At 41.4% G+C, this 15,109-nt stretch overlaps 1 protein-coding gene across 2 annotated transcripts in view; it reads left to right on the forward strand.

Moving 5' to 3' along the window:
* The window catches only part of dhfr (dihydrofolate reductase), a 66,510-nt gene that overhangs the window by 5,970 nt on the left and 45,431 nt on the right, over positions 1-15,109 (forward strand). The gene's annotated exons all lie outside the window — the stretch shown is intronic.

The raw sequence follows: 15,109 nt of genomic DNA on the forward strand, positions 1-15,109 counted from the left end.
AAAAGTGATTGAGCTGGGTTTGTTAAATACACCAATACATCGTCAGCAAATAAATTAATTTTATACTCCTCGTCTAAAACTTTCATACCTTGTATCTGTATATTTTGTCTTATCAGCTGTGCTAAAGGTTCAATCACTAACGCAAACAAAGGACAACCTTGACAAGTTGATCGAGTCAATTTAAAAGGTTCCAAAATCAAACCATTCGTCAATACTCTAGCTACCGGTTTACTATATAAAGCCTTAATCCAATCAATAAAGGACCAAACTTAAATTTCTCCAAAACTTTAAACAAAAAATTCCATTCAACTCTATCAATGCTTTTTCTGCATCTAAAGATATCACCATCGGGTGATCTGAAGATTGTCAAAATCTATTAATCAAACTAATCACACGCAGAATATTATCTGAAGCATATCTATTCTTTATAAAGCCTGTTTGATCCATATAAATCAACTTGGGTAAAAATTTAGCCATTCTATTCGCTAATATTTTAGCAATTATTTTATAATCTACATTTAACAATGAAATTGGTCTATATGAAGATACTTTCAAAGGATCTCTTTTTTTGGAAATTACTGTAATTAAAGCACTAGAACAAGACTCGGGTAATTCATATTGTTCTCCAACTTGACGTAATACATCCTGAAACACTGTAGATAAATCATCATTAAAAAATTTTTATAAAATTCAACCGAAAATCCATCATCACCAGGCGATTTACCGTTCGCCATTTCCATCATAGCCATTTTAATTTCCAAATCAGTAAATGGTTCTTCTAACTCCTGTATATCTGCATCCTCTAATATCGGTAAATTCAAATGTGATTTTTAAAAAATCAATCGATCCAGTTTCTTGTTTTCCTTCAGATGTATATAACTTTTTATAAATTGAACAAAATTCATCATTAATCTCACGAGGTTTATAAGTAATGAGAATTCCGTATAACAGCATTAATAGTCCTCGAAATCTGTTCTTTCTTTAATTGCCATGCCAATACCTTGTGTGCTTTTTCTCCCCATTCATAATACCGTTGTTTAGTCCTATTAATCACACATTCAAATTGATAAGATTGCAAAGTACTATATTCCAATTTTAACCTAGATAATTCTATTTTCTGATCTTCTGTACCATCTTTCTGGAATTCCTTTTCTAACTCATCAATCTGTTTCTCTAATTCAAGACTCTGATTTAATCGATTCTTTTTTATTTTAGAAGTATAAGTAATTATTTGTCCTCTCAAATAAGCTTTCATAGCATCCCATAATACAAACTTACTTTGAACAAAATTAGAATTTTCTTTAAAAAAAAATTAATTTGTTTTTTCAAAAAATCAATAAATTCCGTATTTTTTAACATTATATGAAACCTCCGATAGGCCACTTGAGTTTTCTCAGAAGTTGCATATGTAAAATATAACAAAGAATGATCTGAAATCACCCTACTTTTATATTCCGCTTGTTGTATTTTCCCTTGTAAATGTGCCAATACTAAAAAGAAGTCAATTCTTGAAAACAATTATGTCTAGATGAATAAAAGGAGAAATCTTTCTCTGTCGGATTAAGATGTCTCCAAATATCTACTAAATTAAAATCTTTCATCAACGCTTGAACCTGAACTGCCATCTTAGATTTCTTAACTTTCTTCGGAGATTTATCTAATAAAGGTTCCAAAACACAATTAAAAGCACCAACTAAAATATTATCATTAGCCTGACCCAAACATAAAAATGCATCGAAATAAATATTTCATCATCTACATTTGGGGCATAAATATTAAGTAAAGTCCAAAATTCACTAAAAATCTTACAATTCAATGTAAGAATGGATCCTGACTTTTCTTCCATTGGTTGTAATTCAAAAGATAAATTTTTATGTATCAAAATTGCTACGCCTTTAGCCCTAGAATTAAATGAAGAATTATACATGCCCAACCCAGTCCCTCTTTAATTTCATACTTTCCTTCACATTCAAATGTGTATCTTGTAAAAAAAACAACATCAATTTTCATTTTCTTAATATACGCCAAGACTCGCTTACGCTTGATCGGACTGTTTAAACCTCAAACATTAAAAGTAGCAAATCTCAACTTTGACATATCTACTATTATTACTAAATACCAATAATATCTTTATATGAAAACTCAAATCAACATATATAGGCCCTCCAATAGGAGAAAAAAAATCACAAATTAAAAGCTAACTAAACTGAAAATTAAAAAAAAAAGAAAAAAAAAAGAAAATCCCCCCAAAAAAAACCTACCAAAAGGTAGTAATCCCTGAACAAAAATTGGGTGTGGGTCACCCACCAGTGGCTGATGACCAGTAAAGAACTTAGAGCAAATCTCTCCCTTCCCAGCCAAATAATGAATAACATCAAAATATCACAATAACAAAAAAAAGAGTAAGAAAAAGAAAATTCTTCTTTTCATCCAAGAGATTCCAATCTGGAAGATCCCATTTCAGAAGAAGTTGGACTCTTTCCATTCCCGTTTTTCCCATTTCTGCCATTTCTTCCATTTCCAGAACAACCAGATTTTTCTTTAAGAGACAATGGTGGACTACGTCTTTGTCTTTTTATATCTGACAATGAATCAGCAAAAATCATTGGTTCACAATCATTCTCAAAAAACCGAAATTGATATTCTCCATAAAACACCTTCAACACTGCCGGGTAGCGAAAAGTAGACTTGTAACCTTCACGCCTCAAAACTTCTTTAACTGGATTAAATCGACGTCGACGTTGAATAACCTCTTGACTCAAATCAGGATAAAAAAACACTGCTATTCTGAATCAATAACGGAGTTTGTCGTTGTCTTGCATTTTGCACTGCTAGTCAAAGTATTGCTTCTCTGTCCAAATAATTCAAACATCGAATTGTTACCGGTCTCGGTGGTTGACCAGCTAAGGGTGTTCTTCTTAAAGCTCTATGGGCTCTTTCCAGTACCAAGCCTCCAGAAAAAAATTCTTGTCCTAATACTTGTGGGATCCAGTCTTTAAAAAAACGAAGATGATCTTGTCCTTTTATACCTTCTGGCAAACCTACGATTTTCACATTATTCCTTCTACTTTGATTCTCCAAGTAGTCTATTTTCCTCTCTAACTCCTTCTCGCGTTCTCCCAATTCTGACTGATTTTTCAACCTTCAACACTTTTTCTGTGTTAGAAGCCACTTGTTATTTACAGTCCAAAAAAGCAGTTTGAAATTTTTTAAATTCTTCGTAAGATGCATCCACACGTGCTTTAACTGTATTCAATTCTGAACTTGTACTAGCATTCATTTGAACCATCTCATTCATTAAAGGTTGAATGACTGCATTTAATTGCATACACTGCAAATCAGAAAAGCTCAGCCCTGCTTTCTCTGACATAGTGGCAGAACCATTTTAGAAGTTTTACTGCGGGTCAGGACTCCCAGCGACAGCACCCCGACTTCCTCAGGGGGTCACCGCTGGTCTCCCCCCGCATCTCAATGTTTTTTCACAAAATCACAAAGGAAAGCGATGTCTTCAGGTTGAAATGCTTCCTGATGCATTTCCAACAATGGAGTCGTCTTCCTGAGTGCTCCCTCCGTTAAAATTGAAAGGCTTTCCAAATCGGGATCCACTTCTTGGGAACACGCACATTCTTCCAGAGAACGGGTAATTCCAGTGCCATCCTTCACTTGGTGAGTAGTAGACATTTATTTTTCAGCTCCCACAGGCAGTCTTTGAGGTTTAAACACTGAAGAAATTAAACCTGAAGCTGTATCAAGTCGTCTAGGCCCCAAATCTTCAGCACTCGAAATGTAACTTCTTCTGCACTTGAGGCTTAATTTTTTTACCATTAATGGCCATAATAGTTCCTTAATACTTTAAACTAAAATTTAAAAAGTTTAAACTTGAAAACAAGGGGTTAAAAAACGGGTACTTAAATGTCTGGCCAGAGAGGTCGAGATTACATGTCTAGACTCTACGCCATCTTGCCACGCCCCCCTCGTGCAGTAATTTTCTGGCCAGACACTGAGTGGCATCATGAGCAAAATAAATGACGACAAGGCGTTCTTATGAAAGCTGGTCTCAGCAGCTGCTATGTTGTATTAGTGTCACTACCGCCCTCTCAGCACTGCCACTAATCCCTTTCATTGTGGTCATCTCACTCAGCAGGGCCGCAACCCTGCCTTTCCTACCCCCCCTCCCCTTGGCGGCGGTACCACCCCCTACCCCACCCACATCCAACTCAGTGCCACCACTAATCCCCCCGCGCCTGCCCCCCCCCCCCCACCCAGTGCCGTTGTATGGGAGAGGGGGGGATTGCTTAGGATGTGGCCTGAGGCTAAGGGGGAGGCAGAATGAAAAAGTCTGGGAACAACTGCTTTAGATTATGTGGCCAAATGAATTCAAAAATGGCTCTGTATTTTTCACACAAAATAGGTACTCTCCGATTTATGGCTGTAATTGGGATTGAAGTATCTCAAAATGGACGCAAATCGGAATTTTTCCCCCACTCGTGGAGTACCGAAATCTTAAAGCAAACTTTTTAATCAATTTTTTTTACATCGTAGATTTGACAATAACCACTTAAAGCTTCCTGAATTTGTCGATCAAACTTGGCGAATCTTTCCACATTCTTGTCCATGCTTACCTTGTTAGACAGCATACTGGGAATCGTAGACTGGGTGTTGCCATTTTTGATTCCTTTGCGTATGCGCCAACCAAAGACTCACGCAAACGCTCAGGAATCAAGATGTAAGCGCCCAGCCTGCGCATCCCAAGACACTGACTAACAAGGTAAGTATGCACATTTTGGCCATTACATGCCCTAAATCCCTATTATAATTTGTCAACTACAACATAATTCGTGTTTTATGTGCGGATGGACGCAAGTAGCATAGGTCAGAAGTCAGGGAGTACCTGTAAAATGATTCCGTATAAACCAAACAATCATGAGAAGGAAATTCTCATGACGACACCAGAGAAATTAAGCATACCATTGCTGATTCCCTTTTTACTTATTCAGGATTAGCAAGATCTCTATGACTTGGAAAAACTAAAGCTTCTTCTTCCATTCTCCCTTCTCAATGTTGAATGTCATTACTGAGCAACCACAGACGTGCTACATAAAGCAATGAATCCACAAGTTTTGCTATTGATTGCTTGAGATCATGGAAGCATCAAGCGATTCAAATTAATTACATTGTGATGACTAAATTTTATAATTTTCCATTTTTTCTAGGGTATTTTTAAGCACTTTTTAATATGTTGTGTTAACTCTAAAGGAAATTTCACAAAGAATCTTAAGACATTGTTAAAATTGGGAATTAAAATTTGTAGAAATGTATTTTTGCAGTAAGTATTTTCAATTGGGTGATTGTGTTTGAGCATAAGATGTTGGAGCTGAACTAGGCCATTCAGCCCATCAAGTCTGTTTTGCCATTAGAATTTTTTCCTTTCAATTTATTCTCCTGCCTTTTCCTTCTCCTTTTATCACTGTTTTAAAGAGTTTCTGAGGCTGTGTCTTCTCATCCAAGAGTCTCCCACTACTGGAAATGCCTTTCCACATCCACTTTATCTAGCCCTTTAAATATTCAGGATGTTTCAGATTTTATTTTGCATAAAATACTGGATGAAGGATCATTGCCATAATCTGCAAATTCTTCTGTGTTACATCTAAGAGTTGCACATAATTTTACTTTGTGGATACACCAAACATTTGTCATACAGTCAGACAGTACCAAAACAGGCCCTTTCCACTCCAATTTAATTGCTGACCAGAAGTGTATACAGTAATTGAGCTTCACCATAACTGGTATTTCATTTTAAAAAGTTGTACAATAACTTCCTGATCCTATAGTTCTATACCCCAGCTAATGAAGTAAGTCTCCCTTATGCCTTCTTATGACCTTCAGAGATCATTGGACTTCTGCACCAAGGTCCCTCTGTTCCTCAATGCTTCCTGGAATCTTACCATTCATTACGTATGTACAACCCTTATGAGTCCACCAAAGTGTATGGCCTTGCACTGATCAGGGTTTCATCTGCAATTGCTCTGCCCTTCTGACTAACTATTCAATTTCATGCTGTAGCCAAAAGCGATTCTCATTGTCAACAACACGACTGTTTTTGGACACAATTATGACCTCTCTTTCAATATTCGTCGCCAAATCATTACTGTACACAACAAATAGTTAAGGTATCTCCACAGGATTCCATTCACAAAAAAAAGCCATCACTAACACCTGCTACCTCTTATTACCTGTGTGAACCTAGTGTAAGCTAGTCAATGACTTGCATTAATTCTTAAATGATGTAGCTAAACCTACCAACGTGCACCCCCTGCGCATCAGCAAGCATCAAGTCATAATGACAGAGTGTGGTCTGAAGTGGGTTTTAAAGAGCATCTTGGAGAATGGAGTAGGGCGGAATTTCAGGAGTGAATGGCAAAATTATGGATTGGATAGTTGATAACATGACTCTGGTTTTTGAGTCGTTGTATTAGGAATTGCACAAATAGCCATCATTTCATGAATATCAACATTTTTAACATGGTTGGGTGAATTTGAATCACTGAACTGTAATGAGGAACAGCCATTCTCAACAGGGGCCATATGTATACACACACAGACAGACACACAGACAGACACACAGACAGACACACAGACAGACACACAGACAGACACACAGACAGGCACACAGACAGGCACACAGACAGGCACACAGACAGGCACACAGACAGGCACACAGACAGGCACACGCGCACAGGCAGACGCGCACAGGCAGACGCGCACAGGCAGACGCGCACAGGCAGACGCGCACAGGCAGACGCGCACAGGCAGACGCGCACAGGCAGACGCGCACAGGCAGACGCGCACAGGCAGACGCGCACAGGCAGACGCGCACAGGCAGACGCGCACAGGCAGACGCGCACAGGCAGACGCGCACAGGCAGACGCGCACAGGCAGACGCGCACAGGCAGACGCGCACAGGCAGACGCGCACAGGCAGACGCGCACAGGCAGACGCGCACAGGCAGACGCGCACAGGCAGACGCGCACAGGCAGACGCGCACAGGCAGACGCGCACAGGCAGACGCGCACAGGCAGACGCGCACAGGCAGACGCGCACAGGCAGACGCGCACAGGCAGACGCGCACACACACACCCCCGGGAGCCATTAAAACATTTAAGGAAGGGTGACAGGCTGAAATCATAATGTTTTTTAAGTAGTCGGTTGGAGAGAAGTACAGAAGAAACCAAATAAATTTCTTCACAAGGAAAGGGGCCCTTAAAATTTGAGCAGTCCTTAGGGGACCACAGCCAAAGATAAAAGTGGAGGATTAAAAAAGCACACAAATGCTGGAGAAACTCAGCAGGTCAAACAGTGTCTTTATGTAGCAACGGTAAAGATATATCACCAATGTTTCGGGCTTGAGCCCTGTTTGACCTGCTGTATCTTTACCTTTGCTACATAAAGGCACTATTTGACCTGCTGAGTTTCTCCAGCATTTGTATGTTTTTTCACTTAACCGCGGTGTCAACAGCATCCTGTGTTTTACCCCTAAAAGTGGAGGATGGTGAGCGGCAACTGCAAGTTATTTAAAAATATTCTTGTTCTGTTTTTTCTTAAATACATTTCCTAAACTAAGAATAGATGTGGTATTCAGTTAGAAAAATTGCTTTATTTAGTTTATTTATATAGCACATTTAAAACAACTCGTGTTGACCAAAGTGCTGTACAGATTATAAATTAAATCTTAAACAGCTATTTAAAGTGCAGTATAAAACTGGCACCCAAGGTTTAGAATTGTATATACAATATGGTAACAATCAACAATTACTTCAAAACGCTTGTGAGTAAAAATATGACTTCAGCCTGGATTTAAGAGTTAAGGAAGGGACTGATTTGATGGAGGGAGGAATGTTGTTTCACAGTTTGAGGTCTAAATTAGTAAAGACATGATTTCCCTGAGTTTGCAACTTGAGGATAAAACAAAACCTAGCGCACTAAATTGACCGATCTGAGGGGTCTTGAAGTGGAGTAGGGCATTAGGAGATTGGTGACGTAGGAGGGGGATAGTCCATTTATGGCTTTGTAACCAAACTGGAGAACTTTAAAATCTATTTTGAGCTGCACTGGCAGCCAGTGAAGGGAGGCAAGAATAGGAGTGATATGGTCCCTCTTGACTCCAGTCAGGAATCTTGCTGTGGCATTCTGAACCAGTTGCAGACAGGATAATGATGACTGACTAATTCCCGTATATAGAGGGTTAGAGTCGTTGAAACAGGAGAAAATGAGGGTATGGATAACTTGAGGCCCTTCAGTGACAGGAATGTCTTGATTTTGGCAATAGTGCAGAGCTGGATGAAGCTAGCTTTTACTACTGCATTGACCTGTTTGTCAAACTTGAAGGTAGAATCAAATATCACACCAAGGGATTTGATGTGTGGTTTAAGGAGGATGGATAAGTTACCAAGAGTATTGCGCGATAATTTTTTTTTGGGGGGGGGGGGCAAATAGGATGATCTCAGACATGCCTTCGTTTAGCTGCAGGAAGTTTTGAGCCATCCGTCACTTTGTCCTCCACACAGTTGTTGAGGCTAAATGGTGATTCCTTCTTAAATTTTGAGAAATCCGCATTATTCATAGGCATTGCTTCACTTTTATTTACGTTGATCTTGTAACCCGCACTTCTCTTCTCTTCCTCTCTTCTTACCGTTGGTTTCGACTTTTCTTTTTTCGTCGCCATCTTCTTTCCACCTTTATATTCACTTTACTTTGATTTTTATTTTTGTGCCTTTGTGTTTTGCTTTGTTTTTTCTGACTTTTCTGGAGAGGGCTGGAGTTCACCGTTCGGCCACTACTCCATCACGTGACTCCTCTCCTTACTAAAGTCCATGTAGACAACATCCACAGTCTTTCCTTCATCTACCTTCTTGGTAACTTCCTCAAAAAACTCTACAAAATTTGTTAACCATGACCTACCACTCACAAAGCCATGCTGGCTATCCAAGTACCTATATAATCCTATCTATCAGAACTCCTTCCGGTAATTCACCTACCACTGACATCAGGCTCACTGGGCTATAGTTACATGGTTTACTTTTGGAGTCTTAAACAGGACAACGTGAACTACTCTCTAATCCTCTGGCACCCCTCCTGTGGCTAAGGACGTTTTGAATACATCAGTCAAGGCCCCTGCAATTTCAACACATGTCTTCCTCAAGGTTGAGGAAATATCATATGTGGCCCAGGGGTTTTGTCTACCTTTTTTCACTCTAAGGCAGCAATCACCTCCTCCTCCTTAATCTCCATGTTTCATGACGCTTCTAATTTTTTCTCTTCCATTTTTATGTACTATTCCAGTTTCCTGAGTAAATACTGATGCAAAACAACTTTTTAAGATCTCCCCCATTTCATGAGGCTCCTCACATGGTTAACCACTCTGATCCCCTAGGGGACCATTTTTATCCCTTGTTATCCTCTTACTCAATATACTTGTAGAAACACTTTGGATTTACCTTCACATTATCTGCCAAAGCACCCTCATGCCTTCTTTCTGCCTTTCTAATTTTCTTCTTTATTTCTTTCATGGTTATGAGTAGGATGTCAAATTTGATTCCCACTCATGCTTGCTGATAAGATAGCTTATTAAGTTGGCATGGTTTTCAATGGTATTCTTACTTTAAAAAAATCATACACAACTTGTGTCCAAATAAAAGGTGTAGAAATCTAAATAGTGGTTTTCACCAAGTTAGGATATTTTGTAATGCCTTTGAGCTCAAAAAGATTAAAAACTGAATCAAGAAAAAAAGGTTTTTAATTGTGGGTGAGTTGACTACACCAATGCTCAACAGTGATTCTTCTGTAATTCTTTCAATCAGTGGGTATAATGCTGTCTTGAGCCAGTAGAACAAAATACCAACTATTCCTGATTGCGAATGAGTCCCTTACTGTTTTCTGATCAAATAAATATGCATCATAAACCTTTCTCGAGGAAGCTTGAAGTTAAATATTGCTTTAATAGAATGGAACTTAAAAGCTAATACAAAGCTCTATATTTGGGATAAAAGTAGATATTTTGTGTGTCAATCAATAGTAGAAACTACCTTTATTCCTGCAGACTCTTTTTAAATGTCACTATTTAAAGTTTCCTTGGTGACAGTAAGAAGTAGCGTTTGAAGTGATAATTGAGTGTGCAGTAGCAATGTGTCCTGCAGTGAAGTGTGGGTGAATTTTCCCTCACTAAATAATCAGTTATTGAAAGTGATTCAAACTTTTGATGTGAGATGTGCAGAGTGGCAAGTGGCAGATTGCAGAGTTTATTTAAAAGTGATTACAAAACAGGTGTTTCTTTTTTTCTTTGGCTTGGCTTCGCGGACGAAGATTTATGGAGGGGGTAAAAAGTCCACGTCAGCTGCAGGCTCGTTTGTGGCTGACAAGTCCGATGCGGGACAGGCAGACACGATTGCAGCGGTTGCAAGGGAAAATTGGTTGGTTGGGGTTGGGTGTTGGGTTTTTCCTCCTTTGCCTTTTGTCAGTGAGGTGGGCTCTGCGGTCTTCTTCAAAGGAGGTTGCTGGCCGCCAAACTGTGAGGCGCCAAGATGCACGGTTTGAGGCGTTATCAGCCCACTGGCGGTGGTCAATGTGGCAGGCACCAAGAGATTTCTTTAGGCAGTCCTTGTACCTTTTCTTTGGTGCACCTCTGTCACGGTGGCCAGTGGAGAGCTCGCCATATAACACGATCTTGGGAAGGCGATGGTCCTCCATTCTGGAGACGTGACCCATCCAGCGCAGCTGGATCTTCAGCAGCGTGGACTCGATGCTGTCGACCTCTGCCATCTCGAGTACTTCGACGTTAGGGGTGTAAGCGCTCCAATGGATGTTGAGGATGGAGCGGAGACAACGCTGGTGGAAGCGTTCTAGGAGCCGTAGGTGGTGCCGGTAGAGGACCCATGATTCGGAGCCGAACAGGAGTGTGGGTATGACAACGGCTCTGTATACGCTTATCTTTGTGAGGTTTTTCAGTTGGTTGTTTTTCCAGACTCTTTTGTGTAGTCTTCCAAAGGCGCTATTTGCCTTGGCGAGTCTGTTGTCTATCTCATTGTCGATCCTTGCATCTGATGAAATGGTGCAGCCGAGATAGGTAAACTGGTTGACCGTTTTGAGTTTTGTGTGCCCGATGGAGATGTGGGGGGGCTGGTAGTCATGGTGGGGAGCTGGCTGATGGAGGACCTCAGTTTTCTTCAGGCTGACTTCCAGGCCAAACATTTTGGCAGTTTCCGCAAAGCAGGACGTCAAGCGCTGAAGAGCTGGCTCTGTATGGGCAACTAAAGCGGCATCATCTGCAAAGAGTAGTTCACGGACAAGTTTCTCTTGTGTCTTGGTGTGAGCTTGCAGGCGCCTCAGATTGAAGAGACTGCCATCCGTGCGGTACCGGATGTAAACAGCGACTTCATTGTTGGGGTCTTTCATGGCTTGGTTCAGCATCATGCTGAAGAAGATTGAAAAGAGGGTTGGTGCGAGAACACAGCCTTGCTTCACGCCATTGTTAATGGAGAAGGGTTCAGAGAGCTCATTGCTGTATCTGACCCGACCTTGTTGGTTTTCGTGCAGTTGGATAATCATGTTGTGGAACTTTGGGGGACATCCGATGCGCTCTAGTATTTGCCAAAGCCCTTTCCTGCTCACGGTGTCGAAGGCTTTGGTGAGGTCAACAAAGGTGATGTAGAGTCCTTTGTTTTGTTCTCTGCACTTTTCTTGGAGCTGTCTGAGGGCAAAGACCATGTCAGTGGTTCCTCTGTTTGCGCGAAAGCCGCACTGTGATTCTGGGAGAATATTCTCGGCGACACTAGGTATTATTCTATTTAGTAGAATCCTAGCGAAGATTTTGCCTGCAATGGAGAGCAACGTGATTCCCCTGTAGTTTGAGCAGTCTGATTTCTCGCCTTTGTTTTTGTACAGGGTGATGATGGTGGCATCACGAAGATCCTGAGGCAGTTTACCTTGGTCCCAACAAAGCTTGAAAAACTCATGCAGTTTGGCATGCAGAGTTTTGCCGCCAGCCTTCCAGACTTCTGGGGGGATTCCATCCATACCTGCTGCTTTGCCACTTTTCAGTTGTTCGATTGCCTTATATGTCTCATCCAGGGTGGGAACCTCATCCAGCTCTAGCCTTAGGGGCTGTTGAGGGAGCTGGAGCAGGGCAGAATCTTGGACTGAGCGGTTGGCACTGAACAACAAAACAGGTGTAGTCCTTCATTAAAACACTATGAAGGGAAAAATCAGTAGATCAGATAGTGTACTTTATATACTGAAGGTAAAGATCCATAACCAACATTTTGAGCTTTTTGTTCAGGTGCCTGCCTAAATTTTGCTCATACCTTGATGAAGGGCTCAAACCCAAAATGTTGGTTATGTTTGCTATATAAAATCCACTGTTTGACTGGCTGAGTTTTTCCAGCATTGTGGTTTTTATGGTATCTGCAAACTTTTGTGTTTTATTATAATCCTTCAACAGCTTTCGCCTCAAAAACTTTGAAACTGGTATTTCCAGAAATCAAAAGTCAAAATGAGGTGGTAGGATCTGAAATAGATATAAATATTCTAATAGATTTATCCAGAAATATTTGGAGATTAGTTTGAGATGTGAAATGAGAACTCATAACATGAGCTTTTGGTGATTAATTGCAGAACAGGAAGAGGTGAGATCGATGACTCTTTTCAAGCCACGTTGGTCACTGACAAACATTACCACAATTGTCCATTGAAGAATACGAGTCTTTGCTCTGCTGAGGATGATCACGGCATCTAAATGACCATAATGCAATGGAGGAGAAAAGGCCACAAATAAACATATTCAAAATCAAATTTATAATTCAGTCCCGATCAAAATAATGTTTTAAAAAGTCAAATAAAATGATCCAAATGCATTGTTCTTGTGCCTCATCCTCACCAGTATCTGGCACTATGTTCCTGATATCATTCTATTCTTGGCGGAGCTGCTGAATTTGGTGAAGGATACTGCAGGTAGGCCTTGTGACATTGAAGGCTCTGCTTCACTCTACCATGGAGTACTGTGGATACATAATCTTTGAGCAATTTTTTTTAGATATCCATAAAGTGTTGAGGTACAAGATCAGCCATGATCTTATTGAATGGTGGAGTAAGATGTGGCTCTCAGTGAATTCCTCCACCACTCACCCCCCCCACCCCGCCACCACTTTGAGTACCGATGTCCACTGCTGTGTTTCTTGGTATCCAGTGAAAGACACCATCTTTTTTTAATATAGATGTCCTCCACCAGGGCATCCAGAAATAATGGAAAACTACTCCTACCCTGTAATGATAGTGATCATGGTTGTAATGCAACTAGCAATGCCTTACCGTTTGATTAGACTTGGCTGCAGGAGGGGGCTGACAGAGATCAAGACACAGTATGCAGATCTGTAATGGAGGCTTGCAACCTCATGGCTTGCCTCATAGTGTTGTTTACAACAACTTTAAAGAACCTTTTCCTTCATCCATGTGTTGTCTAAGAACTCATACATATGAATACAAGATGAAGCATAACCCTTGCATGAATAATTCCCAGGTAAGAATAAGTTGTTTGTAGCCTGGCAATGTGAACTTTTGAAGTTTTGATGGCTGGTTGTGCCAGGTTGTGCACCTTGAAGACCTGCCGTCTCCATGCTGCCAGCACAATGGGGTGGGGTTTGCCTGTGGATATGTCACATAGGAGCGTCTGGTTACCAGGGGCAATGACAATGTCCTCCAGCCTGAGCCTGGAAACTGCCATCCTGTATACCAGGATCTCAGGGTCTTCCTGCTGTGCCTTGGCTAGGGCCTGGATGGACTCAATGTCGGGTTGAGACAGTGAGTCGGCCACCACGTTGATTTTCCCCATGTGTTGAATATTTGGTGAGCTCAGACACATATGAAAGGTGTCACTGCTGCCTGGTCCACCGCTGGTCTGACACTTTATGGAAGGCAAAGGTTAATAGTTTGTGGTCCGTGAAGACCCTAAATTGTCTACCTTCCAAAAAATAACTGAAGTGCCTGACTGCCAGGTACAGTGCCAATAGTTCACGGTCAAAGGCGCTGTATTTGAGTTTGGGTGGACGGCGGTGCCTGCTAAAGGCGGCAAGGGGCTGCCATTGCCCTCTGAATTGCTCCAGTATACAGTACTGCTGTGCTAAAGGCGTATACTGTGAGAGCAGTTGCCACCTCTGGCCTGGGGTGTACCAGAAGGATGGTGTTGGCCAGTGCATCCTTAACTTTCTGCAATGCCTCTGAGGCCTCTTTGTCCCAGGTAATGTTTTTACCTTGCCCTGCCATGAGTGCGAACAGGGAACACAATGATGCAGGATGCTGCCGGTATGAATCATTGATAAAAGTTCATCATACCAGCGAATTCTTGCAGCGCCTTTATTCTATGGGGCTTGGTGAAGCACCGAGCACCCTCTACCTTTTTGGACAGGGGCTTTGCTCCATGCTTGTTGATTCGATGCCCCAGAAAGTTATTGTTTCTAGTCTGAACTGGCACGTAGCAGGGTTTATAGTTAGGCCGAATTCTTGGAGCTGAGTGCACAGTTGGCTTAGATGGGCTGCTGGCTCTGTGTAATTGCGGCTGGCAATTAGAATATCGTTCAAATAGATGAACGCTAATATGAGATTCTGGCCCATCGCATCCATTAGCCTCTGGAAGGTCTGGGCTGCATTCTCAAGTCCAAAAAGGCATTCTCAAGAACTCAGTCTGAAAGGGTTAATGATGGCACTTTTAGTGATGTCATCGGGATGGACTGGGATCTGGTGATAGCCCCCAATGAGGTTGACTTTTCAAAATACCTATGCCCCTTGAGGGTTAGCGGTAAAGTCTTGATTGGGGCACGGGGTATCTGTCTTGTGTGGTAGCCTCATTGAGGTGGTGATAGTCACCACCCTCCTGCTGCCTTCGGTACCATGTGCAGGGAGAGGCCCAGGGGCTGTCTGAATGCCATACTATTCCCAGCTCTTTTTTTAAAACTCCTTGGTGAGATTAAGCTTCTCAGGATGGGGAGTGGGGGGAAGTGGCACATCCTGGCATGGAGCGGGGGACCCTTTGGTGAGAATGTGGTGCCTTATCCCATTCTTTGGT

Source organism: Narcine bancroftii, chromosome 1, assembly GCF_036971445.1.
Source record: "Narcine bancroftii isolate sNarBan1 chromosome 1, sNarBan1.hap1, whole genome shotgun sequence".
NCBI classification, from domain to species: domain Eukaryota; kingdom Metazoa; phylum Chordata; class Chondrichthyes; order Torpediniformes; family Narcinidae; genus Narcine; species Narcine bancroftii.